The 27,368-nt window shown below is 42.1% G+C and overlaps 1 protein-coding gene across 1 annotated transcript in view; it reads left to right on the top strand.

Annotated features, from left to right (window-relative positions):
* NMNAT2 (nicotinamide nucleotide adenylyltransferase 2) overlaps window positions 1–27,368 on the top strand; it is a 202,133-nt gene that overhangs the window by 51,554 nt on the left and 123,211 nt on the right. The window lies entirely within an intron of this gene.

Raw genomic sequence — 27,368 nt, 5'->3', positions numbered from 1 at the left:
GGGAGGTCGAGGTTTGAGAACTGGGGTGCGGTGGTGCGGTGGTTTGGCTACTTGGCCGGTGAGGATCGGGATGGGGGCAGAGGTTGGGGCGCGGAGAAGGGAGAAGGGGGTTAGAGATAACGTGCTGTTTGTTTAGGTTGGGCCGAAAGCTCGAAGGAGTTAATGGTGTATATGCTTCAGAGACACAAACACACACAACACACCAGGAACAGGGCTGGGCTTCAAGGAGATTCGTTTATGGTTTGGCTGCTGGTTCGGGGCGGCCCGGGGCAAATGTTTGAGGGTTGTGGACAGTGGATTGCGCGCGCGAGGTGGATGGCTTAGTGAATGTGGAGGTGGGGAGCAGGGGGCGGGGGCCTGGGCTTGGCTGCCGGGACCCACCGCCTAGGAAGGGGAGAGGGCGGGGCGGATGCTGCGGGCTGCCCTTTGCGAGCCGGTGTTGAAGGATGGGGCCCAAGTTGGCTGAGGCTCTGCCCAGGTTGGCGATGGCTCCCACAAGGTTTGAGGCGTGCGAGTGTATGTATGACTGTGTGTGTGTGTGTGTGTGTGTGTGTGTGTGTGTGTGTGTGTGTGTGTGTGTGTGTGTTTGGGGGCTGGGCGAGGCGAGGGCGCATCATCGCGCGTTTTTTTCCAAGGAGGCTTTGTGGCAAAGAGAGAGGCCGAGTGAGCGGGGGCTCCTGGCTGCTGGTTGGGATTGAGAAGTGGTAAGGGAAAGGTGATCGTTGCCTGACAGAGATCTCGGGCCACCGGTGGGTAAACGGCGGGGCTTCGCTGCTGCTCCAGGAGGACCCAAAGGCGCGGGGGCTTGCGCGTTTAGACCCTGAGGGAGGCACGCGGAGGTCACTTTTGAAGCAGGAATTGAGGAGAAGTTAGAAGTCGGGATGCTTTTCTTCTGGCAATGAGAGAAACGAGAAGAGGAAAGCGAATGGACTAGGTAGGGATGGATGAGTGAAGGGTGGGAGGCCTTGCGCCGGCCGGCCAGTGAGGCGCTATCCAGAGACAGCGGTGCTGAAACGCAGGGCGAGCTGGAGCCGGCTGCAGGCACACGTGTTTACCCGGAGCCTGAGGATTGCGTGGGCCCTCCTAGGACTGTTTAGTGAAAGCCACATCATATCGGTAAAGACTGGGAGAGGTGGCTTAGAATAAAAATATTCCTCTCTTAAACCTAAAAGGTGAGTTGAACTGGGCACCCTTATTAAAAACCTCATGGAAAGAATATACTTTGAGCAGAGTGCAGATCACATAGGCACATTTATAGGATCCAAGGAGGGTGACTGAGGTAGCCATCCCTTCCTCACCATACTTTCGCTTTTAAAAGTGTTGTATCAGGAGCTGGTGCCAACTTACCTATTAAATAAAGACTTTTGTTCTAGCATCAAAGTAGACTAGAGCATCTCATCAGCCTTCTAAGGGAATATCAGTGCCCTGAAAACACTCTCCTTTCACTTTCTTTTGATTCTGGTGTCTTCACCCCTGTCCTTTTTTTCTTCTCTGTCTGTATTTCCTCTAGCCATTTTATATGGCTGTACTTTATTCCTCTCAGTTGCCCAGACAGGGAGGGACTTTCCTCTGGAACTCCTTGGCTCTAGTAATCTTTAGTGGGCCAGCAGGTACTCCTCCTTTCTTCGTGGGACTAAGGATGTACCTAATTCCACTTGTTTTGGATTGCAGGAAGCATAGATTCAGATTGAGAACCAGGGATTTTGTTTTGCAGCTAAAGAGAGTTTAGTAATGGTGATAAAGGCTTTTGTTAAGTTGATGCTGACCTGCCAGTTCTCCATGAGTTTAGAGGAGAGAGTATATGGAAATAGGTATGGATTACAGCAGGGAGGTTTAGACATAGAATAGGTGAAAGGAGACTTTGACAGTAGTGACTTTTGCTTGTTATTGGAGCTGAAGAAGAGGAGAGAATATCAACAAAGACTTTTGAGTGTCCATGAGTTATGTGTAATCCAGAGAGCAACATGGAAAGAGGATATGGTATGCTCACTGTGGCTTTAAGGAGCTTATAACCTAATGAAGGATTTAGCACATATACATTGAAAAGGAAACAGGAACAAGAACGCAAAATACATATTAAACAATTTTTTTTTCTGTAGAATCTCTTATGGGAATCTTTGAGCTAGTGATAAGTTTTGTAATTTATTTTTGTAGAGCAGCTTCTGATTTACAAGGCATTTTCATCGTGTATGTCACTTATTCTTAATAAGAAGCTTACAAGAAAGGCACCATTATCTCCATTTTACAAATGAGAAACTGATGTTCAGAGGCTAAGTGGCTTTCTTAAGTGGCTTAAGTGACATGGAGCGTGGGTGGCAGAATTGAGACTGGAACCCCACATTTCTGATTCCTCTTGAATAGGCCTTTGCACTGTAACAAAAGCAGAAAGAACTGCTCACTAATCTTCTGACTGAATAATTCCATGAACTCTATTTCCTTCAAACATATACTAACAGAGATTAGAATTCAGTTGCCATCAACTAAATGAGATTCCTAAATACGCATTTCCTTAAGAGCTCTTTCCCATCTCTAAAGAAACCAGGCATCCATGACATATTTTCTCCTTTTAAATGGCTTTAAAATTTTTCCCCCAACAATACAGAAATAATTAATGCAATAACATTATCAAACTTTTAAAAGACGCCTGCAATTTGTAATAGAAAAAAAGTATAAAGATGCAAACAGGACTTTGAAATTAGACACCTTTAATAGAGCTTCTATATTTTGAAATACAGTTGCTTACCAAAGAAAAAAGAGACTATAAACAAAACAAAACGAAAAAGTGTCATTCAGAACGAAAAACTCAGGCTTCGTCTCTGTAAAGTAGTACTTGTCCAGTTCTCATTATTTGTAAAATAATTTAGAATGAGCTTGTCTTTTTATTCTGAAAGGGGAGTTGATATTATTCCTATTTGTGGCTATGGGAACATATAAGAAAAAATTAATATTAAAAAATTTTTTATTTATTTATTTACTTATTTATTTATTTTTGGCTGTGTTGGGTCTTAGTTGCTACCCATGGGCTCTTTGTTTTGGTGTGTGGGCTTCTCTCTAGTTGTGACGTGCGGGCTCCAGAGCCCTGTATTCTACACTGCAACTAGAGAAAGCCCACGTGCAGCAACAAAGACCCAGTGCAGCCAAATATATATATATAAATGAATAAATTAAAAAAAAATGGGTAGTGAGAACTTTATAAATTGTTTTCCTTTGTGACACAGGCCATCAACAAAATATATTCAATAAAGATGCCTGTTCCCAATATCTTATGCTTATAACAAGGGAAAGCTATTTCTTTTCTTAGTACTCATATATTTTCCATTTAACTGTGCCACTAGAACATTTCTTCCACCACTCCCCCCGCCGCCTCCTCCTCCTCCTCCTCCTCCACCTCCTCCACTCTTCTGTTACCAAAACTAGCTCCTACTCATCTTTCAGATTTTAGCTTCAACAGTACTTCCTCAGGGAACCTCCAATGACTCCTCAATTAAGTATGGTTACCCTTACTGACATTTGACATTTGATCCCACATCACCTTATACTTTCCATACCATAACTCTGATCTCATTCTGTGTTTCATGACTATTTGCCATGCTAGACAGTAAGATTTATTAAGATAGAAACCATGCCTAGTTTAATCATTGATTTACTTCCTAGTACCTAGCATGGAGTAAGCTCTCCATAATAGTATACTATAATAATAATTGCAAATAAAGAGTATTTATTTATTTATTTAAACATTGTAGCAACTGTAATTTTCTTTTTAAAGTAGTTATGTATTCAGTATTTTATTTATTTATTTTTGGCTGTGTTGGGTCTTCGTTTCTGTGCGAGGGCTTTCTCTAGTTGCGGCGAGTGGGGGCCACTCTTCATCGCGGTGCGCGGGCCTCTCACTGTCGCGGCCTCTCTTGTTGCGGAGCGCAGGCTCCGTAGTTGTGGCTCACCGGCCTAGTTGCTCCGCAGCATGTGGGATCCTCCCAGACCAGGGCTCGAACCTGTGTCCCCTGCATTAGCAGGCAGATTCTCAACCACTGCGCCACCAGGGAAGCCCTAAAGAGTCTTTGCTTCATAATAGTTGCTGAATAAATAAAAAATAAATGAATGTCGTTCCAGGTGGAGAAATCAACCATGCATAAAGGGCTGGGGTGATGAGACAGAGAGCCATGACATTAGAACAAAAAAAAGTTCAGGATGACTCAAGGAGGAGGGGATTGAGAAATAAGACTGGGAAGTTAGATGGAAATCTGATCAATTATGAAGGCTTGTAAGTCATATTAAATAATTTAGATTTTATCCCAATGGCAGTGACAAAATATTGCCTTTTTTAAGTAAAGGGATGTCATAATCATATTGTTAAGATTATGATTTAATTGAATTTTGAACGTAAACTGGTGAAGGACAAGGATGGAGATGTAGTGAACAGATGGGCACCTATTTCAGCAATACAGAGTTCAAGTCAGAGAAGACTGTCACCTTGCTCAGGTTGGTGGCATTTGGGATGGAGAGTGAGTGTATTTGAAAATATTTAGGAGGTAAAAGAGATCCTTATTTGGTGATTTGATGGGTGGGTGATGGCAAAGTAGTCCAGGGTAACTGGCAGGTTTCCATCCAAAGTGGATGAATAGAGAACATTGGAAGAGAAGCAGGTTTGGGCTTGGTGGGGAAAGCGAAGCTTCATACTTCTTACTCTAAGATTTTGGAAATAATGTATTCTAACCAAGTACTAATGCAAAAGAAGGAAATACCTAAATTCAAAGTCTCTTTGTAAACTGGGACATCTGAAACTTCTAATGAAAGCTCCTAGTAGGTTTTATTTGGATTATTCAAAATTCTTCATGCAAGAAATATATTGAAATTCATTAACATTATGGAAATAAAAAGATAAAGAATTTGCCAGCTTTTTTATAAACTACGAGATGGGAGAAAATCAAGGTCCTAAAGTTGACTCTTTTATAATGTTGAGGATGTGAGATTGGAAACAGTTGATGCAGTTCAAAAGACCATTCCAGAACTTGCCCATCACTATGGTGATGGCTGTGATAATATATTTAAGTGGACGCTTGGGAATTCTAATTCACTGATAAGTTGAATGTCCTCTAATGGAAACTCATGGATCACTCATGGTAGTTTCACTGGCGAGAGCTGTGTCTACTCATGACGTGAGAATAATGGCTGAAAAAGAAAATTTAGATATTTTTGTCCACATGAACAAGTAGTTTGATTTACTTTCTCCTGCTGAATTGATTGACTGAGCCCCACGTGGACACAAATTATGCTAATTACGATAGACAACTCTCCCATCTAGAATGCATCCCAGACCAAGGAACAGGATATAACCGAGAAGTTTGATGTACTATGAATTTTGAAATGAAGAAATGTTAATTTTCAGATTCTCTTCTCTTTTTGTTTTCCTTGATCTTATTCTACATATCCAACCCTTTATGCTTAAAACTATCAGAATTAAGAGATTCATATGACTTTTAAGAAATAGTTCAGATTACTGCTCAGTAGGAACCTCCTTTAAAATGTTATGAGTCTCAAGAGAAACACTTCTACACAAATTTCCAGTTTTAGACCAAGTCAAATGAACAGCCTAAAATGCAGAGGCAAACTAAACTAAAAACATAACCGGCAAACCCTCAGGTCTGGATCTGTCTCTGTTTCAGAGAGATCCTCAGACAAGAGAGGAAAATGCAAAGCTAGACGGATAATCTATATTTTCTGTTATTTTTCTATTAATAGGTAATAGTTGTGAAAGTAGTCTATGCATGACTGGGAAAGAGAATGAAAACCCTGTTTTGAAAGTGTTTCTTTAAAAAGATTCACATCTAAATTTTACAATATCATTGTCCTCTCAGCCACCAATACAGTGTTGTATATGTAGTGGGTGCTTAATCAATATTTAATGATACTATGAAATACACACTTTCCAGTAGAGTTCTCGTTCATTTCTAAAGAGTTTTCAGATCATCCTGAATTGCTCAAGAAAGATCCTAAGGGCACAAAGGAACGCATTAAATATTTTTTAAACACCAGTTTAAAAAAAAAACAAAACACTCAACACACAAAATTTTGGTTAAACAAAGGCATTTAAAATAATTCTTAAGGATCTGATCTAACAAACTAAGAACTGGGATATAGGAATGCATTTTATAGAGAATTACACAACTTTATTTATGGATGTGTTCCATATCTCAATATATGTAAATGCAGCATCAGTTTAAAAGGAACAAAGTTTTCCATCGCCAGAGGTTTTCCAATCATAAGCATTCAAATGCATGGAACACATTTGTTTTTTTAAAAAAATACAGTTTGGCAGATAGCCTCAGAAGTATTTTAGCCTAAAAAAGATGTTTGGTGGCTTACAAGGTGTGACTAAGGCCATCCTCCCGGCTTTGGCTCCCTCCTCCTTTTGTACAATATCTCTATGGTTTATGAACTCTGCAGCAAAGGCAAATATTATAAACACTACCAGCATCATCACCTTCCCCATGATCATTTTAATAATGGAGTTAACCTTATTTGAGCTTCTTTAAAATCTACTACCATTAAACTGTTTTCCACTAAATCTATGGCATAATTCTCTTTAGTTCTGAACAAGTGAGCCAACAAGGAAAATTCTTGTAATTTGGGGGATAAGGGAGTAAGAGGAGGAGGCAGAAAATGAGCAAGACTCAGAGGCTAACCCCAGGAAGCAGTAGCAGCTAAACAGCACTCTTTCTCTGCTCTCTCTCCTGCATCATGTTGCTTCCACGTGGGTCACTATGCTGCTACATATTGACCTCACTTAATACTTACCAGACAGTAGGAGGGTGAGTGAAGTATAGCCCCTAGATAAGGCTAAATGCTTATAGTTTTTCTCTTATTCCAGTTGCTTAGGTCGAAAACCTTGGACTAATGCTTGATCCTTCTCTCTTTGCACATCCCATCTATGGCAGCAAATGTTTTTGGATCTATCTTCAAAATAAAACTAGGACCAGTCACTTTTTCCCATCTACAGCCCTGATGTAAGCCACTGTTACAGTTCGTTTACATCATTGCAATAGCCTCTTAACTGATCTCTGCTTCTACCCTTGGCCCAATACTAAATTCTCAACAAAATAGCTGAGTGATCCTTTTAAAATGTAAGTCAGATGTACATCAGAGCATGTTGCTCCTTTGCTCAAAATCCTCCAATCGTTCCCTATTTCATTCAGGGTCAAAGTCATTTTAATGACCTACAAAGGCCTCCATGATCTGCCACCTTTCCCCCTTCTCCCCCTACCTCATCACACCTCTTTCCAACCTCATTCTTAGCCAACTTCACTGACCTCCTTGTCTTGGCCTTAGAGTATGCACTGAATGTTCTCGCTGCCTGGAATGCCCTTCTCCCATATATCCCCATGTCTAATTGACTCTCTAAGTCTTTGTCCAAATGCAACCTTCTCACTGTCTACTTGGCAGATCCTACTCCCCTGATCACATAGTTTAAAAATCACAGCTCACACACTCCCAGTCCCCCTTGTCATGCTCTACTTATATCTTTTCCCCTTACTTCTTATCCCCTTTTAACAAAGCATGTTATTTATCTGTTATATTTATTGTTTAATGTCTGTCTCCCCAACTAGAATGTGAGCTCTTCAGTGGCAGGGATCTTTGTTTACTCGGCTCACAGACGTTTCTCATGCTCCTAGAAGAGTTCCTGGCACATAGTAAGTACTCAATAAATGTCTGTTGAATGATGAATGAATGAAATGTTAGAATTACCTACCACCCTGACCTTAAGTCTAGATTCTTTCTGTGGTAGGAAGGGTAGAGTCTTAAAAGGACTCAGTATGCGTTCATTCATTCATTCAGCAAATGTTTATTGAGTTACGAATGTGCCTTTGGCACCATGCTAAGCCTCAGGGATATGAAAATTAAAGGCATTCCTTCTTATGCCTCAGGGAGATCATCTTCTGTAGAGGAGATAAACTACACATAGCAGTTCAGGTCATAGTGCTATAAAAAGAGGGGAGGATGACGTACAGTGAGAACATAGAAGAAAAAGTGATCACTCTAGACATGGTGGGAGGATCATCAGGGCATGTATTAGTGAGAATGAGCTTGAAGGTAGGAGCTGCCCAGTGGACAGGATGGAGAATGGCATTCTGGGCTGAGAGCTGGGTACGTGTAAAGGCCCCAAACATCATGGCACATTAAGGGATCTCCAGGGAGCTTGTTAGATGACTGGAGTGTGGGCGGGGACAGGAAAGGGCAGGAGACCAGAGAGCCAGAAAACAGGTTTTGGCAGGGGTGGAGGGTAGGCACCAAAGAGTTTAGACTTCATTCAGCCCTTTTAATGATGGGCAGAGGAGTGCATTCCAGATGTGGGACCTACATCCCAAATGTCAGTGTTCCCTTTATTAGGGCTCTGACACCATGATTTTTTTTTTTTTTTTTTTTTTTTTTTTTGGCGATACGCGGGCCTCTCACTGTTGTGGCTTCTCCCGTCGTTGCGGAGCACAGGCTCTGGACGCGCAGGCTCAGCGGCCATGGCTCACGGGCCCAGCCGCTCCGCGGCATGTGGGATCTTCCCGGACCGGGGCACGAGCCCGTGTCCCCTGCATCAGCAGGCCGACTCTCAACCACTGCGCCACCAGGGAAGCCCCTGACACCATGATTTTATCTAAATATTTTAAAGTTATTATTTTTGTATCACTTTTCTAAATATGGAGGGCTTTTCTCCCTCATGATTTTAAAATTTTGTTTATTTATTTATCTATTACTTTCTAAAATGGAACCATTTGTCCATTCTACTGAAGGAATAAATAAGTGGGGAATTATACTGCTGTACAACCCACCTAAGCAAATAAACAACCAACCAACCACCTCTCTCATAGGAAGTTGTTCTCACCTAGGTTCTAAATGTAGCCCTTCTGCACTTCAGTGGGATTGTTACAGGAAGGGAGACCCCTTCGAGGGCCCGAGGGTGGGCTCTTGTCTAACACTCAGAAAGACACGTGTGTGTGTCTGTGTGTCTGCTGACAAAGCAAGAGACTCTACTGGGAAGGGGACCCCAGGCGGAGAGCAGCAGGGTAAGGGAACCCTGGAGAACTGCTCTGCCACGTGGCTCGCAGTCTCAGGTTTTATGATAATGGGGTTAGTTTCTGGGTTGTCTCTGGCCAATCGTTCTGACTTAGGGTCCTTCCTGGTGGCATGTGCATTGCTCAGCCAAGATGGATTCCAGCAAGAAGGATCCTGGGAGGTTGGTAGGACTGGCGTCTCCTCTCTTCTTTCAACCTTTACCCAGTTCTTCCGGTTGGTGGTAGCTTGTTAGTTCCGCCTCATTCTTTAACAGGACCTCCTGTTGCAAGATAACTCATGCATGTGGTTACTATGATGCCAGGCCAGGGCAGGCGGTTTTGGTCAGTTGTTCCCCTAACAGTATGGCGCCTCATTGTTGTTAGAGTATTTTCAGATTTGGTGGACTCAGTTCACCCTAGTGTGATCTTCCTTGATTTTTAAGCATTTGTATCATGCGCCTGTTCTCTTTCCCCTAGGCTTAATTGTCTGAAGAGTGAGGACCATTGGAGATCCTTTTCTCTGACACTTGTTTTCTGCTCTAATCCTTTCAGGAGGTCTTGAACAAGTATACTGTATATCTGCTCTTGCTATAAAGCTATGGGTGTCCGTGACTTTGAAATTTACTATATCATTTTAAAGCCTCAAATAAGTGACATTCTATTGGGGGGTTGGGTTTCCCAGTGCTTTATTCGTCAACATTTCTTCAACCCTTCATCTTGGTACCCACAGAGAGGTGGAATCCTCATTCCATGGAGCACTGAGATTAAACTACATCAATAACTGTTCATATCTCTTTTGAGATATTTATGTGCTGATAAATATTTAGCAGTGTGTGTGGTTCATCACAAAAACTACAAGATCTTCAAAATAAGGCAAAATTTTTTTTTTAACTTAGAAACTGTCACCCATTATAAATTAAAATTAAGAAAGACAATGTAGTATTGTACATATAAATTTAAGCCATAATTGCCTCATTTACCATGAACCAACCTTGCTAAGCACAGTTTAAAAATTATTTACTTGTTATGCCCCAGGGAGTCAAAGTTTATAGATAATACATGATTTTCCCACCCTGTGAAACATGTTGATAAAGAGTGGGTAAATGTCTCAGTTTTTCTTATTGCTTCATTATTTCTCTCATTAGTTCCATTATATATGGAATTTAAGAAACTGAATTGCTATTGTTTTGAGAATATACTTAGTCTCCTTTAACCTTTGTTTTGTCATCTGTAAATAGGGTGATTGATATAACCCAGGGGTCAGCAAACTACGGCCTGCCAGCCAAATGTGGCATGCAAGCTAAGAATGGCTTTTACATTTTTAAATGGTGGTAAAAACATAAAAGAAGAAAAATACTTTGTAACACATGAAAATTTTCTGAAATTAAAATATGAGTATTCATAAATAAAGTTTTATTGGCACACAGCTACACTCCTTCACGTGAAAACTGTCCATGGCTATTTTCAAATTACAACAGTAGAGCAGAGTAGTTGTGACACAAACTGGATTGCAAAGCCTAAAATATTTACTGCTTTCTGGCGGTTTGCAGGAAAAGTTTGCCTATCCCTGGTGTTGCCTACCTCTAGGGGTTGGAATGGGGAGTGAATTTAAAGGGTTCTAAAAATATAAAGTGCAGTTGAAGTCCATTACCCAGAGGAACTCTTTAATGAACAATTTTCAGTCTAAACTAAATCTCTAAAAAGACTCATTTAAGCAGCAAATGTAGTTTCAATTTCATAATTGTAATTTTTCTGGCTGACTGAGTAAATGACTGTGTTCACAACGGGGATGATTTTCTGGTGTTTGGTTTACATTGGACATTGATTAGCCCCTCTGGCTAATGTTGCACGTTTATCTGCTGCTGAACATTTGATGTACTTTCCCAGAACATCCTTTACCTCAGGGATCCCCAACCCCCGGCCTGCGGACCGGTATGTATCCGCAGCCTGCAGCCTGTTATGAACCAGGCCGCACAGCAGGAGGTGAGCAGCTGGTGAGTGAAGCTTCAGCTGCCGCTCCCCACCGCTCCCCATCACTCGCCTTACCGCCTGAACCATGCCCCGCCTCCCACCGTCCGCGGGAAAATTGTCTTCCACGAAACCGGTCCCTGGTGCCAAAAAGGTTGGGGACCTCTGCTTTACCTGATTCACAGCTGCCTCCTTCTTTCAATCTAATATTTTGTATACTTTATATTTGAGGATTTTAAAAAATCAGCACATCAATTGCATCAGGCTTTTACAGGCTGCTCTTGCAGTCACATCTCGGTTTTCTGCAGGATCTCGCCTGCCTCTGAACTCTGACAGCACTCGGCTTGTACCTCTGGTATAGCCCTTAGCACACTGTGCTGTGGGTTGTAGCTATTTCAGTCCATGTTTCATATTCTCTATCAGATTTAGGCCCTTGCCCACGTCATAGGGCTCTTTGTATCTCCTACAATGCCTAGCACAGTGCTCTAGGCACGTGGCAGTTACTATAAATATTTAGCAAATGAATGAATGATTGAACTGTTAGGAATATTCAGAATCTCAAACTTTAGGCAAAATAGGTGATTAGAAATCAGACAAGAATTTGGAAACCAGGAAACACAGGGAAACAGAAATTCAAGTATGACAGAGTCAGAAAACAGGACAAATAGCAAGCGTTTAGGGACTTCAAAACTGAGATGGATTGTTACCTCAAGATAGGAAGGCTCATGTGTTATAAGAAGGGAACCCTATCCCAGAGTACAGCCTTTCCAGGCATCCACAGGGGAAGCGGCAAGTCGTGTTTGGGGGCTATTAAGTTTGTAGCTTGGCAGGAGTAGAAAATGTGGGTCAAGGATGAAGGTGAATCCTGAAACTGGGTGCTTCAGTCAGATGTCTGGTACATCCAGCAGTGGTTTCTCAGCGAGGCAAAAGTAGGTTTGGGGATGACAAAGGAGTTAAGTTTTACTTTTATTTATTCATGGTTTGAAAAAGGTTTTATGTACATGGCACCTGGCACAGGGAAGCTTTGTATATTATTTACTCTACTTCATACAAACAAAATGGACAAAAAACCTTGGTTTGTCAATTGTAAGTTTTCATTTCAGAAATCACAGAATCTCCATTTGGAGGAGATTTAAAAAATCACGCAGATCCTCATCCAGTCCTGAAATCTCCTTTAAAACATCTTCGCAAGTGTTTGTCCAGACTCTGGCTTGAGATCTTCTAGAGCCAGGGAATGCACTATTTTCCAAAGCAGCCGAATAGCACTTGGCACAGTTTTACTTTTTTCAAGATTATTTCTTTTATTGGGCTGACATTGACCTTCCTGAGACTTCCACGTGTTGGCCCTAGTTCTTTTCCTTGAGATCCATGGAACAGGTCTAATTTGTCTTCCTCTCTTTGTGAGACGTTCGTATAGCTGAAGACAGCTACTCAGCCCTCCTCACCAGTCTTCTCCGTAGGCTAACAAGTTCCTTCAGCTGGACATCTATTACTGTTTCTAAGTCTTCATAACATCCTGGCTCATCTTCTTCAAACATATCTTCATTGTCTACATCCCTCTTTAAACGTTATGTCCAGTTTGTGATGCAGCATTCTGATGTGACATGATGTGTGCTTTCTTACCTATTATTGAACGTAGTTTATTGGATGGTCCCCTTATTTGTGGCACTGTGTCTCTCTAATTGAATCAGGTAAGGCAACCTATGGCTAGCTGCATGCTGAAATGTCCTGACGTTCTGAATAATCAATCAATTTGATGGACTACACTACTAAACTTAGTCCAATTTATTTAAAAATCTGCCTGGTAAAACAAAATTGATTAGTATACTGCCAAGATGGGTATCTTCTGGAACTTTGCAGGTCAATGCACATGCTTGGTTGTATGACATGTAACATGCTGCCTTCAGAATAAGAAAGAAATTTTTCAGGTTCTGGAACAGGGCTGACACTAGAAGTCTCTAAATTGTTGAATTATCAAGTTTCTTAATATTTCATTTCAGGGGCTTTTTTTTTTTTTAGATGGGTTCTGTTGAGAGCTCCAAATCGACTCTTGGCCATGTTTAAAAGTCCTGGTTTGGGGACTGAACTCTGAACCTTCCTCCTATCTTGTCTAGCTTCTCCCTTCACAATTGTGCTATTAGCACTGCCGTATTCCCAGGGCTCCCTTGAAAAATGCTCTTATTCCCTGCAGTGATGACTTTATCCCAACAGAGGTGGTCAGTGTCACATTTAAATTGGGCAGATGGAATCCTTAAGAAAACAAATAACAAAAAAGTAATTTTCCTTATGGAAATTTCCAAATACGCAAAAGTAAACAGAATTGTATAAGGAACCCCAATGTACTTGTCACCCAACTTCAGTAATTATCAATTCATTGCCAGTCTTTATTCATTGGTACTCCTACCCCTACCCTGCCCTATATTCTTCTGAAGCAAATCCCAGACATCCTATTGTTTCAAGGTGAGATCCTTTCAGCTAGTATATATTTGCTTCTCTGTCTATATGACCTCCATTTACAGACTGGATCTTTCTCCTTTCCATTTCATGTTTGTTTCCTCGACAGTTTGAGTTGCAGACAGGGCTGGTATGGGGACAAGGTCTAATTTCCATCTTTGAGTAGATATAATCATACCTTCACCCCAGTCAACAGTGGGTGACACAAGCATCAGCGTTGCCTTTACCGCAAGGGGTTTATGGTCTTTCCCATCTTTCTTGCGTCATGTGGGGCTTCCAAGGCGCCCCTCCAGAGTGGAACTCCCACTGGACACAATGGGCCATTCTTCCATGACATGCAACATTCGCCTCTTTATTCCTTGTCATTCAAAGCCATGAATGTCTGTGTTAGATGTTCCTTCCTACATCAGTGGTTCCCAACCTGGGGACTCTGAACAACCAGGGTTTCTCATAAATCAGAATAAGGGTCTGAAAACAGTTTCCAGTATCTCTAAGCATATGCAGTCACCCTCAATATGGCACAGGCTATGTGTCAAGTTTCTGGGCTTTTGCTTGCATTATTATTAGTTTGGTGAGATAATCTCATATTGATCAGGAGTCCTGCTTGGTAGCTATAGATGTCTTTGATGAGCCAAAAAAAAAAAAAAAAAAAAAGGAATTTTTTTTTTTTCTTCCATTTCTTCATAAGAAGAGCAAAATAATTAAACAAATTCTGTCTGGGGACAAGGTTGGCTCCTGCCAACCTTTTTGGATTCTGGGCTTCTATTTGGCCTGCCTTTAACCTCTGTAGAAAATTAGAATAAAATCCTTCTTATTGGTCCCTTAATCCTTCCCTTGTGTTGTTTAAAATCAGCTTTTCAAAGTGTATTGTCATGCAGTCGTGTTATCATTTGCATTTAAATGTAGTGAATAAAGATCTCCCTGTTGAAGTCCCTGGGGGATGTCTAAGCCCAATATCCCAGTTTGCCCAGTAAATCTTATGGCTCTGAATATTGTAAAAGAGGCTTGAATAACTTCTCCATATGGAATTTGCTCTTCCCAGCTGCACTTGTTTTGTAAAGATTGGTTTTTCGTGGTTTCATTTGTGGTTGTATTGAGCTCTAACAGTGGATGGAGAAGGAATGAAGGGGACCTGGTAAAGACAGTCTCCTGAGTGGGGCCACCCATCACGGCCATTTAATGTAGTTTTTCTGGCCTGGCTCCTCTTCACTTGCTCCCATTCCCCACGCAATACAACCCTCAGTAATTTACACATACACATTTCTTTTAGATGCAAATTTGGTTAATTTCAGTCTATTGTGATCATAATTCTTGTTTGTATGTTTAAAGAAATGCAGAAATACATTGCCTTTGAAAAGGCTGGGAAAGGGAAGAAGAATAAGAAATGACACTGTTTATGAGGAATCTCATTTTATTGTATGACTATAGGTGTGGGGAAAAGTTTGAACTTTAGAAATTAAAGACATGGGGAAGAGAAAAAAAATCCAGCTTGAAAATTAGGTGATCTCTCAGCTTTCTTTTCCTTTTCCTTTCCATAGACTTGAACTATCTCCAGAGGGCATTTGCCCAAAGGCCTCTGTGGGAAATGGAACCACTGATAGACACTCTGGCCTGTGTTGTGACCAACTCCGTTCATCTCCATCCAATACATAATCATTAAAATCTAACACATGAGCTAACATTTATCGAGCACTTACTTTGTGCCAGGCACTGTTTTAAGAGCGCTCCTTGCCTTACCTCATTTAATCCCTACAACAATCATATTATCATTCCCATTCAGCTAATGATCAGAGAGGTTGGGTAACTTGTGTCAAGCCACACAGCAAGTGCATGGTGGGCAGAAATGTAGACCCACATGCTCTGACTCTGGAGATCACTGGTTTAACTACTGCAAAACACTGCCTTGCTCGTTTGTGTGAAAAGGGACCCTCAGCACTACATTTGGGCATGTGACAATGCAGAAACAGAGGCTAGGCCTCCTCTAGCGCTTGCATCTACTATGTGGGCCAGAGCCAGGGTTTGTGGGCAGAGGGGCTGGCACTGCTGGGGATCCTGCCCAAGGCAACCAAGTGTGGTTGGGCCAGAGGACTCTGCAGACCACCAAGGAGACCTGTGGGCAGTCCAGAGGACAGAGTGAGGAGCAAAGAGAAGGACCTGGCCCAGAACCAGGAAGCACTGGAGGGAAACAGGAGAAGATTGGGAGCAAATCAAGAAGGGCCTGGGCAGTGACGGTGAACAGAGTGAAGTAGCCCTGCTCACCATTTTGCTTACTTACAGGCACAGGGTCAGAGTGGACAGATATAAGTATAAAATTCTCTTCCTTCTTTTATATTGTAGTTGGCAAGAACATCTACAGATAATTATTCAGTAACCTTCCTCCCCCCAACACACTGTAAAATGAGTATAGTAATACCTACCTTTTGGGGCTGTTGATTAAATGACATAATGTGATATATCGTAATACCACCTTTTTTGACCACTTGGCTCTCACCTTGGGCCCCAGTGCATTATTGCACACACTGAAAAAGCACAGATCCAGTCTCTAGGTACTAAGTGATATAGATTTTACCAAACATTTTACCAAGAGATAGCAGGGGTTACAATGTAAATCACCAACAATTTCCAAAATATTTCACGCAACTCTAGGGGGAAGAAATTTGGTTCTTCCCCGTATGGCAGCAGGTTCATATCTCTTCTTCCAGCAATTTCTCCCCACCTCCCCATGTCCTTCCCACAAAATGCCCTCGGTCCCCCTGCCCTCACTTCCTTGGCCCAGCTCCCCCTCCATCCCCTCCATCACCTTTCCCATGGCTCTAAGTCCCTTGGCTGGCCTATCCCACTGAGCAAGCAAAAGCCACCACCACTAGTCAGACTGTGCCCAGCTGTAGTTCTCCAAGTATGTCCCAGCCACATATATAAAGGATATAGTCCATCCTGCCACATACAGAGTTTTTAGCAAACTATCTGGCCCACAGTAAGTGATGGATAAATGGGGGTAATAGTAGTTGTTGCCAGTGTCTGTCCCGTGATGTCTTGCCTGGGCGCAGTCACCCTGGAGGTCTGGTTGCCAGTGTTTGTGGAGGATTTGGGAAATGGCTGAAAGGCAGAGGAGGGTAGGTGATTGCCATCCAGGGACATTGTGAGCGGGTGGGGATCTCCAGAGGGACTGCCTCCTGTCCAGGACAATTTGTAATTCTCCTTTCTGTAATCACTGGTGGCTTAACTGTCAGTGAGAATAGAATGACTGGCGAAGACATCCCACCCATTCCCGCTGGGCAGAGCACCTCATTTAGACGTGAGTCCTTGGTAAGTCCTGCAAGGTAAAGCTAGGATCGTCTGTACCCCTAGTCTCCCTGCAGAAGAATCAGCTTTGGCTGCTGCTGGAAGGATCTAGGGCCAACAGTCAGGTGACTGCTCATCCTCTAGGAGGGCTGGCAAGAGACCTATGGTTTGGGGCCACATTTTTGTTCCTGTCTTCACCCTATTGACCACTGGAACTAATGGTGACTTCGGGTAGAGAGAGGCTCCACAGAATGGGAAATAATCAGATATGCGGTTGGAAGAGGCTCCAGAGGTCATTCAGTCTCTTATTGGATACTTTTCATGACAGGGAGCTCATTTCCAGGCTGTTTGATTGCTGGACAGCTTCATTTGTTAGAAAGCGCTTCTGTCTTGAACAAAATCTGTGTTCCCATAACTTAGGGTTGAATGTTCTGATGCCATCTTCTCCAACTGTCAACCAGGCTATTTTATTTAGCTTTTCTATCACCCCCATTCCCTAGAATCTAGAAAGAGAATCTTGAACATTTTTATTTTTCAAATGTATAATGATACATTTTGTAGTATTTCCATCCAACATTTGGAAGCACTGTCCACCCCGCTGACAGAGGAAGGATTTGTGGGTAACATGTTAATAAGTTATTACTGGGCATCTCTAAATAGCTGATCTTCTCCATTCCCCATCAATTTCTATTCCTTTCCTCATCATAGCATTATCACCCCGACATATTTTAGGAGGTGTTTGTTTATTGACATCTCTTCTCTAAGAATATAGACTCCATGGGAGCATAACCTTGTCCTGCTCTGTATTATCCTGTACTGTATTCCCAGTGTTTAGAAAAATGCTGGAACATAGGAAGTACTCGATTAATATTTGTTGAATTAATCAAGAGCCAAATTAGGATAGTGACGGCCCCAGATCCTGTCAGGACTCATCTGAGTACTCCAGAGAAGGACAAGTTGTTTCTTCAAAAGTCTATAGCAACAATATAGTCCTAATCCCGGAGTCAGGGGAACAGCGCTCATCCCACTTTTTGTACTCATTGCCTGGATAACCCTTAAGGGCACATTTAACTGCTCTGGGGCTTATCTTCCTCATCTGTAAAATGGGATTGACACTCTCTTCCCTGTTCAATTTCAGAGTTGTCCTGAGGATAAAATACAACTATATGGGAGAAAGAATTCCGTAAACTGGAAGGCACAATATAAGTATAAGAGTTATAACTGTTATTATTATTGTGTTTGATGCTGTATAATCTTATGTAGCAAAAGTATATTTAGCCTGAGAATGAATTTATCTTCCACTTGAGATGAATCAATTTCTGGAGCAGTTAGAGATTATTTGTTTTCCAGAGTTGTTCGTTATGAGTTTGCTTACCACCACCACCACCACCAATACTTTTTTAAGTGCCTGCTATGTGTAGGCAGTAGTCCAGTTGCTGGAGGTACATCAGAGAACAAAACAGACAAAAATCCCTGCCTTTGTGGCATTTACAGTCTAGAGGAGGTGGAGAGACAATAATAATTTTGTAGTATGTTAGGGTTGTAAGTGCCAAGGAGTACAACAGAGAGAGAGGGGGAGATGGAAGAATAGGGAGTACCAAAGGTAGAGGTTGCAGTTTTAAAGGGTGGTCAGGGGAGATCTCACTAGATGCTGACACTTGAGCAAAAACTTGAAGGCAATAAGGGACTTAGTCATATGGATGCTGGAGGAAAAGCATTCCAGGCAGACACAACAGCAAGTGCAAAAGCCCTAAACTGAGCACTTCCCTCAAATGTGCAAGAAAAAAATAAGGAAACCAGTGTGTCTGGAATAGAGGGAGGGGGAGTGGTAGACGAGATTGGAGAAATAATGGATGGCCAGATTGTGTAGGACCACACAGGACATTGTGAGGACTGGATTTTACTCTAAGGGAGAAGGCGAGACATTTGAAGGTCTTGAAGAAAACTGTTACATGATCTGACTTCCAGTGACTTACTCTGACTGCAATGATGAGAACAGACCATTGGAATTGAGACTAGAAACATGTAATAAACAATAATATAACTGCTACATATAATCTAGAGAAGAAACTATGGTAGTTTGGACCAGGGAGGTAGAGGTGGCAAGAAGTGATAGGATTCTAGACGTATTTTGCAGGAAGCACTGATAGGATTTGTTAATATGGATCTGTTTTGGTGAGAAAGCACAAGGAATCAAGGATGAGCTAAGGTTTTTGGCCGGAGGCATTGGAAGAATGGAATTGCCATTTACTGATGTGGGGTAACTGGGGGAAGAACAGGAGGGACTATTAGGAGGAGCTGAATCTTGGGCCTGTTGCCCCTGGGAGGATGATTGGACTTCCAAATGGACATGCTGAGTAAGCATATACTGTTACTAAATAAAAAATAAAAATATAACTCAGGAGTCATCAGTGTAGAGTTGATATTTAGAGCCACAAGACTGCCTGAGAATACTGAGGAAGTGCGTGTCGATAGGGCAGGGATCAAGGACTGAGTGTTCAGGGTACTGCAGCGTTCAGGGACTGGTGAGATGGGGAAGAGGCAGCTGTTGACTGTGAAACATCAGCCAGTGAGGCAGAAGAAAATCAGGAGAGTGTGATATCCAAGAAGCCATGTGGAGGTGGTGCTTCAAGGGGGCAAGATCAACCATGTCACATGTTGCTGAGAGGTCAACTAAGATGAGCACAAAGACCGACTACTGGTCTCTGAAAGCAAAGGCCATTGAAGACTTTGACAAGAGCAGATCTGGTGGAGTGGTGGGAATGGCAGCTGGATTGGAGTGAACATAAGCAAGAAAGAGGAGTGTAATTGGAGAGAGCAAATTTAGATGCTCTTTTGAGAAGTGTTGCTGTAAAAGGGAGCAGAGGAAAAGTGAGTGGCTGGAGGGGGACATGGGTCAAGAGAAGGTCTCTGTTTTTTGTTTATTTTTTTAAGATGGGAGAAATAGCATCATGTTTTCAGACTGATGGGAATCATCCAATGGATATGAAGAACTGCTAGTGCAAGAAAGAGAAGAGAGAGATCTTTTTTTTTTTTTTTGCAGTACGCGGGCCTCTCACTGTTGTGGCCTCGCCCGTTGCGGAGCACAGACTCCGGACGCGCAGGCTCAGCGGCCATGGCTCACGGGCCCAGCCGCTCCGCGGCATGTGGGATCTTCGCGGACCGGGGCACGAACCCGTGTCCCCTGCATCGGCAGGCGGACTCCCAACCACTGCGCCACCAGGGAAGCCCAAGAGAAGAGAGAGATCTTGGAAGAACGTCCTTGAATAGGCTAGAGGGGTTGGGTCAAGGCAAAATGGGGAAGTTGGCTTTGTCTAGGAGCACCGAAAATTCATCCATCAGAGTAGAAGAGAAAGTGGAGGATACTGAGTCACGTGCAGGTGGGTGGGTAGATCTGGTGGTGGAAGCGTGGGGACATTCTCTTCCGAGAGTTTCTATTTTCTCAGTGAAATAGGGAGAAAGGTCGTCAGGTGGGGGAGTAGGTGCTGAGGAGAGAAGAGAAATATGCCAGAGGAGCAGGGACAGAACATAATTGATAGGGTGAAGGTATTTCTCTAAGGGCTCTGGCCCTGCACTTGTGTGAGAGACCTTCATCAGCACTGATCTACATGCCGAATATCAGATGTCCCTATCCCCACTTCAAGATTTCTTGGTCAGATTTTTATCGATTTTTAGGCCTAAGTTTTGAAATTAAAACTTACCGGTGCATCACTCGAATGAGTTCCAGTTGTGGGAGCTGTCAGAACTGTCATGTCTTTTCAGAAACTGACTTCATAAAAAGTAAAAGTAAAAAGTGTTATGCTCTGATCCAAGCTGACCTTCAAAATGTTCCAAATTTGTGCAGCACCACATGGTTTAATTTCTCCTTCACATTATTAATTAGGGAGTCAATCTTGGCCTGGGAGAGGAATTCTTTATTTCTTTTGTTTTGGATAAATGTGCTATACTTTACATTTCTCCCTGCCAAAGTGACTTTGGTTTATCTGGTCAGGCATTCCTAGCCTGAGTTATCTTTTTTTTTTTTTTTTTTTTTTTGCGGTAGGTACACGGGCCTCTCACCGTTGTGGCCTCTCCCGTTGCGGAGCACAGGCTCCGGACGCGCAGGCTCAGCGGCCATGGCTCACGGGCCCAGCCGCTCCACGTCATGTGGGATCCTCCCGGACCGGGGCACAAACCCGTGTCCCCTGCATCAGCAGGTGGACTCCCAACCACTGTGCCACCAGGAAAGCCCGAGTTAATCTTTTTAAAAATTTTAAGTGCTGCCTCGAATGACTACCTTTTAGATAGCAGCCAAGAGTCTTCAATTTTGGTTTTAAGTATAATTTGTATAACTACCATTAGAATCAAACAGGTAACAAGTACTTGTGAGGCAATTATGATGTACCAGCCAGAAATAATCATGTGCGGTGATAGCCCTTACACACTTGGCATTAGCAATCTGCCAACAAAGGCAGAATGGGATGCCTTCTCAGACTCCGCCACCTCATAATCAGGAAATTAAGGACTGAGGGAGTGGTGACAGGATTAGGGTGGGAACAGGACCTTGGCACGTGACATTTTCTCAACATAAACACTTAGACATATTCATTCTGGTCATTCAGATCTGTGTGTCTCCCTTTCAATGCTGGCTGGTACCTTGAGCATTTTTGAGTAGCTGTTTTCACAGTGATGTACATGCAGCTCACCCTAGTCAGTCGCCTCTGATTTATAAGCAGCACACACAGCGAAATCAGTAATGTCACACACACACACCCGGGGCCACGCACCTTCTCTCACCACTGCCGCCCACAAAACTACCCTGTGCAGTCAATGCCTCCAAGTCCCTGGGACCATGGAAACAGTGTTCTCAATGGTGATGAGTTTCTATTGCACTGTCCTGTAAAACCTCAACTCTCCTTGGTTCATGGGTCCTTTTGAAGAATTGAGAGTTTACTTCAAGAACAAAAAGAGAAGTAACATTTTTCTTTAAAACCTGCTCTGCACCAGGGGCTTTTGCTGGTTTTGTCCCACTTAATTCTTACAGCAGCCCTATAAAGTCAGTTTTGTCTTCATGTTTACAAGATGAGAAGATAAGGTGGTGAGAGGTTATGTAATTTGACTGAGGTCAGGCACCTGTAAAATGAAAAACTTGAATTCAAATTCAGGTCTTTGTGGGCGACAGAAAAAAAATTAAGATATTTGTAAAAGAGAAAAATTCTTTTTAATTCCCATGCCTCCTTCTAAGGAGAATAGATCCTGAGGGGCGTGTCCCTTGCTATTGGGACCATAGGTAAACTGGAGAGCCTACATTGCTCAGGGCCCAGGGGGAGGCTAGAGTCCGGGAGGAAGAACACTTGGGAACCTGCATTGCTGGAGGTGGGTGGCATGAAAGGGTACAGGGATGACCAGCTGGCAGGCCTGGAGCCCGGCGTGGACAGAGATGCCCAATGGAGATTTGAAAAGGGGCAAGTGCTGTGCTCTGTGTGAGGCTGTATCTCTCCTCCATCTCCCAACCCACTCCAGCAAAACCCTTTCTTTTCCTTGTGCTTCATGACTGTTGTTGGCTTTGAGGGTAATGGAATAGTATTGATACACTATGTCAGGATCGGTTGGCAAGAATAAAGCCTGCCCAACAAGGGTCTGGCGAGCATTTTCAAAGTCCATTCTTTCTCAAATCTTCACTTCATGAATATTTACTGAGTTCTTTTTATGTGCCAATCATTGTTCTAGGGTGCCAAAAATACAGTGATAAACAAGAATGAAGCCTCTGCCCTTATGTGGCTTATATACTAGTTGGGGGAGACAAACAATTTTTTTAAAAAAACCAAGGAAGTACTATAAAGAAAAAATATAATGATGAATTATTTTTAAAGTGTTGCATAGAAATCTTCCTAAAATATCTTTAAGATGTGTTTGCTTTATTAAAAAGAGCCAGTTGAAATGTGGACTAATGGTTTGTGACATTTAACAATATTTTATTGATTAATTACCATGCGCAAAGCATAGTTCTAGATACTATAGTAAGTGAATTCAGCATGGATCCTCAAGGAGCATATGGTTACTGAGGGAGATGTGACAGGTTTATTAGTAATTTAAAAAGTAATGAGGTACCTAAAATGCTATGCATCTTCCAAAGCAGTTGGCAGGAGTGTATCTCTTTAGGATCCTGAAATTAGTCCAGAGTGGAAAGAAAGCCCTAATAGACTCTACTCTGTGCCCGCACTTGCTATCTTCCTGCCTGCTTGATGTTTGACCTTTGTTTCACCCAACTAAACGTGTGGGTCTCGGTACCGTCCAGTTTACCATCTGTCTTCCTGCCCACAGCTGATGTCTTTTTTCTAGTAGCCCAGACATAGGAAAGCATAATGGTTAAGTTCATGTTTTCTCAGCTCCGTTACTTGTAGCCAGGCCACCTTGGGTAAGTTACTTAAATTGGGTTGTAGTTTCCTCATCTGTAAACTATGGATGATATTGTACCTGCTTCAAGGGATTCTTGTGACGATCGAATGAATGAACTTATGTGAAGTAATTAGAAGAGTGCCTAGCACACAGCAATTTTTGCATTAGAGTCAGCTATTATTATTCTGGTGTTGTCTAAGTGTTCATTATTATTATTTGGACTGACCTCACTCACTCTCAAGACCACCCCTGCTGAGAATCCCCCTCCTCACCCCCAACCCAAGCAGAGAGACCCCCAGTACAGAGCCCTTGGGATTTGGATTTGGGATTACAGAAAAGAAGCCTACTTTTAATTAATTAATTTATTTATTTATTTATTTTGTGGTACGCGGGCCTCTCACTGTTGTGGCCTCTCCCGTTGCGGAGCACAGGCTCCGGACGCACAGGCTCAGCGGCCACGGCTCACAGGCCCAGCCGCTCCACGGCATGTAGGATCTTCCCGGACCAGGGCACGAACCCGTGTCCCCCGCATCAGCAGGCGGACTCTCAACCACTGCGCCACCAGAGAAGCCCAAGAAGCCTACTTTTATTTGAGACAAATGAAATAAGAGTGCAATGATATTTTAGATGGACCTTGGAAAGGGAAAGGATGTAGATATTTGGAAATGGTTGGGAGTGGGAGGGGAGAGCCATTCTAGTCAGAGAGAACACCATGAGCAAAAGAACAGAAGCCGAACATTTAGAGCCAGCCCTGAAATACTGGGCGGTTTCATCTGTCTGAATGTTGAATGCATGAAGCTAAGACCGAGAGATGGGGTGTAGAAACATGGTAGGTTAGTTGACAAATTGTGAAGGCACGTGAATGTTAAGGTTGTTGGTGTTAGACTTTATAGGCAAATGGGAGAACTAGTGTGGACTTTCAGGAATCCAAATTTGTTCTCTGCTATAATGCAGGAGTACAGGTGTAAGGACCATTTACCCCAATGTTAAATGATCCAAAGCTACTGCAAGCTTTGGAGTTATCTAATTTTTTTTTTTTTTTTTTTTTTACTAGCTGTATCTATCTATCAGATGTTCCACAGGGTTTGGTCAAGAAAACCTAAATGAATTATTTATCTACAGTATAAATTCCAAATCAAAGGTATTCCATGTTTTCTCAGTAAGAAGATGCAGAAAATATATAGGGTTTTCCCAACAGAAAAATATACATATTTATACTTTTAGTGCTACAGATGACATTTAAGATAATGTTTAATTCATGTAATATTTACTCTTGAAGATTTAAAGTATATACTGTATGACATAGTATATTAATTTATAAATATTGCCTTTCTTCATGTAAATTTCATCAGTTTAATTCAAACTCATCACAGGTATTCTCAACATAAATGTCTTTGTCATTGCTGAAGTGAATTTTTGAACCATCTAATAGTTTTTCAGAGCACAATATTTTCACATTTGTCTAAGTTGTTTGATATAAAACCCCTTCTGCATCTGCGTATAATAAAATTTTATCCTAAGCTGTAAGTGTCCATTTGCATAATATAAGAACAGTTTTCATTTTTCCTATTGCCAGCTATTCATGATACCCACAAATGACTACATACTACATGGCTATTTTTATTGTTAAAGAATTTTAAATTTTGTGCAAAATGTTGATGCAGTAATATCAAGTGATAACGGCAGGATATGTGATTATGTAAATATAGTATGACCTCACCTCTGAAGAAATAATATTCAAAACAATTATATTGCTTTTAAAAAGTGATCTTTAAAAAGCTCATATACAACATCCATCCCTTGCTATTGTGAGGTTATATCCCCAAGAATAATTATTATACTTGTGTTAAATTTCTTTGTCTTGCTTTTTACCAATTTCATCAAATGTTCTGTATAAGCACCAAAATTTAGCATAGACTGTGGTTGTTCTGGGTGAATATAACCTCCCTCAATAGTACAATTTTGATGTTCAAAATAAAGTAATTGAAAGGGCACCTCAAAATATTAGAGACTTGGTGAAGGTTTATACGTGGGATAGCCCTCTCTTTGCTGAGGGATGTTTTTGGGCAACTTCTGTTTGCACATATGTGATCTCTTCTCTCCCATTGACAGTGCCTGATCTTTTCATCCCTTTCCTCACAGCCTGGTTTTTTTTCTGGGAGAGTATAATTTTTGCTTAAAAGATAGTCCTTTAGGTAACAAAATGCTATAGCAGAATTAGACAAACACAAAAGAACACAAAAATTTTAATTCCCTAGTACAGTTCTCCCAATGGGCCCTATGGGTTCTCCTAATGTCCCTTCTTCCCCAGAGCTTCCCTGATACAATGGGTCAGTGCCTCCTTCTGTGCTCTCAGCACCCTCGGGGCCCTCATCAGTTGGCTTCATATGCACCTGGTTACTTATCTGGCTCTCTAACTAGATGCTAGGTAACCTGAGGGCAGATTCTTAGATTGCGTTTTATTCACTACCTCAATCCCTGGCATAGTGCCAGAAGGAATGAATGAACAAATAAGCACCACACATTCTTCTGTGATAAGAAATTATTCCAATATCTTACAGAGTTGGTATAAATTTCAAATGACGCCATATGCAGACTTTAGTATTTGTTGATTTCAACTATGTACACACATTCAGATAGTTCCCATCTGTTGCTTAAATGAATGGGTGGCCAAATCTCATACATGAGGTGATGAAAGGAGGACTGGCAGTGCCTACAACTTAAATGTGGAGGCTTTTCTGGAAGAAAAATAAAATCCAGGCTCGATCTGTTTGTTTATGCTGCGTGACTTTGGTTTTGTGATGGCGCCAGGCCACGCCCCTGTCTTCACAGAGTATGTCCAAGTTCAGCATGTCTGTAGATTGGTAATCTGCTCTGAGTTTGTTTTAGCTCAGCTAGACCTTCGCCTGCCTCCTTCCAAGGTTGGTTCCAAAGGTGTATTTTTAGATTGTTAAATAGCTGGTGAGTGGCTTTCCAGGAATTTATGGTGTCTGTGAGTTACAGGCCATTGCTTCAGCCAACCCCAGCCATCATCGATAACTCACATTTTCCACACACACAAGAATACACATGCTCATATATACCTATGGGCATTGATTTTTACAATATTTTTGTTATTTCTATTCCGTATTTTGCAATATTCTTGGTCACAGTTTATATATTATACAACATCCTGCCAATACTGTGCTTGGTCATACCTGATGACTGATGGGGCACCAAATACACCATAGACATTGATCTTCAATGCCTCCCTCACATTTTTATTAATCTCTCAGCCAGGAATATCAACACCTCCTACCTTAAGGCAGTGAGAGACCCTGGTGAGCATGTGAGTTAGGAAATTATTACAGGGTCCAGAGCACTCAGCATTAGAGCATAGTGACACACAGCCTGGACTCTGAAATCACATGCCTGGTTTGATTCTTGGTTCTGCCATTTACCAGCTATGTATTTCAAGCAAGACTCTTATTCTCCCTGTGCCTCAATTCTTTCATCCATTAAATGGGTATACAATAGTTCCTACTTGTAGGAATTCTGTGGCAGGTAATGAGTTAAAATATGTGAAGTGCTTAGAATAGTACTTCACAGAGACTGTTATTTTAAGAGTTAGTTATTACCGTTTTACTTTTTTAAAATTGAAGTAAAGTACTAGCTATTATTATTATGTATGATATTGACTCTGGTTAACTGTAAAGGAACTCACTACCATGACCAGCCCCAATTGGGTTAACCCCCCACAAAGTAGGGGTTAGTTTGGGGTTGGTAACTTGTGCTTTCTCTGCTGGCAGAGGTTGGGAGAAGGAAGACCCAGGGCCTGGCAATCTTCTGTCCAGAACAGGAATCATAGGGATGCCTGTTCCCCGGTCATCTGTATAGTCAATCTCTCTCTCACTCATTCTCATAACTAATTCTTTGACCCTTCCTAGAGATTTCCTGTTACAGGGCACCCGATTTCATCTCTCTTTCATTCTCATAACAGATGCCCCAGGTCCTCTTTCTCTCTCTCCTGGACCACTGAAGGAGCCTTCCCACTGCTGTCTCTATCTCCCGTCAAAACATCCCCATCTAGTTCTCACACTGCTTCCAGAGTGATCTTTCTAAAACACATGTCATTATGTTTCTTCTCTGCTGAAAACCTTCTATGGCGCCCTATTGCCTGCACAATAATGTAAGAAGACACCATTTGGTTTTCAGAACCTCCTGCCACATGGCTAGAGGCTGATTTCCCCATACTCCTTTCTTGCT

This window comes from Grampus griseus (genome assembly GCF_964374135.1).
Source record: "Grampus griseus genome assembly, chromosome: 1".
Lineage (NCBI taxonomy): Eukaryota > Metazoa > Chordata > Mammalia > Artiodactyla > Delphinidae > Grampus > Grampus griseus.
This window is presented reverse-complemented; position numbering and strand designations above follow the sequence as displayed.